Below are 1,089 nucleotides of genomic sequence, written 5' to 3'. Positions count from 1 at the left end.
CCTTCCCCTACCACTCCTCAGCCCCTGTTACCCATAAATATTTCTATTTCACTAGACACAGTTTCTCCAGGAACTGCAGCAGTGCTGCAGCACCACCATTAGTCCTATTTTATGCAACATCATATGCTCGCAGTCATACCACATAAAAACTGTGCATCTCCTACCTTAACAGAACAAATCTGCCAGTGTTATTCACATTTTTCACTTTAGTTGACTGTATTTTGGAACTTACTGTTTTGGGATCACTCAAAAATTAATTACCTCTAGACTAATTTGTTTCTTTTCCCTTTCAATCTCTTGTTCAACACCAACCCCAAGTATTAAAAAAAAATTCAAAGACTATAAAATCTGATGAATTCTGTAGTACAAGAAGAAATTTCAGATGCACTGAACTGCAAATTAAAACATCTTAAAAAGCATCTGCATGGATATTTGCGTTTTGCAGAGGTATAGCCTACAGCACTGGCATTCAGGAAGATAAGCCATTATTGGCTAATAAAATCAGTATTTCCTACACATGCATACACATGGTATGAGAAAACACACTGTAGATAAGATTAATAACTAAGATTTTCAAGTTCATTAACTACCAGATAAAACACAGGTTAAATTTTACTGCTGCCTTGTGCCCCTCCAAATACTTCCACAAACCGCAACAAAACTTGCATCAAGTTTTAACGTTTTAGAAATCTATGATAACAAGCATGTTCTGTACTTTCAAACCAAACTCTATCCTAAAAAAAAAAAACAACCCCACCCAAACCCCACGCTTTTGAATACACCTTCTTCAGTCAAATGTGATTTACTATTTCGTGGAACACTGAGGCCAGCCTGGCACAAACTGCTTTGCTTCCATTTCCTTGAGAGTCCAGGCAGCTGCACAGAGAGTGGAGGGTGTCTTCTTCCCCGCTCCGTCCCGAAGCCTGTGCTTATCTTCCCATCTGTCTCTCAGTACCTCGACAGCATCAAGCACAGCTTCCAGAAGCTGCTCTGATCCATCTCTGCACTGATGTTTGCCGAAATATTCCTTATCTAGCCCTTGCAGCTCCCGAGCAGCCCCACTATCCTACAGAGATTGTTCAGTTTCAG

This window comes from Buceros rhinoceros, unplaced genomic scaffold, assembly GCF_000710305.1.
Source record: "Buceros rhinoceros silvestris isolate BGI_N320 unplaced genomic scaffold, ASM71030v1 scaffold16895, whole genome shotgun sequence".
In the NCBI taxonomy this organism is placed as follows: Eukaryota; Metazoa; Chordata; class Aves; order Bucerotiformes; family Bucerotidae; genus Buceros; species Buceros rhinoceros.
This window is presented reverse-complemented; position numbering follows the sequence as displayed.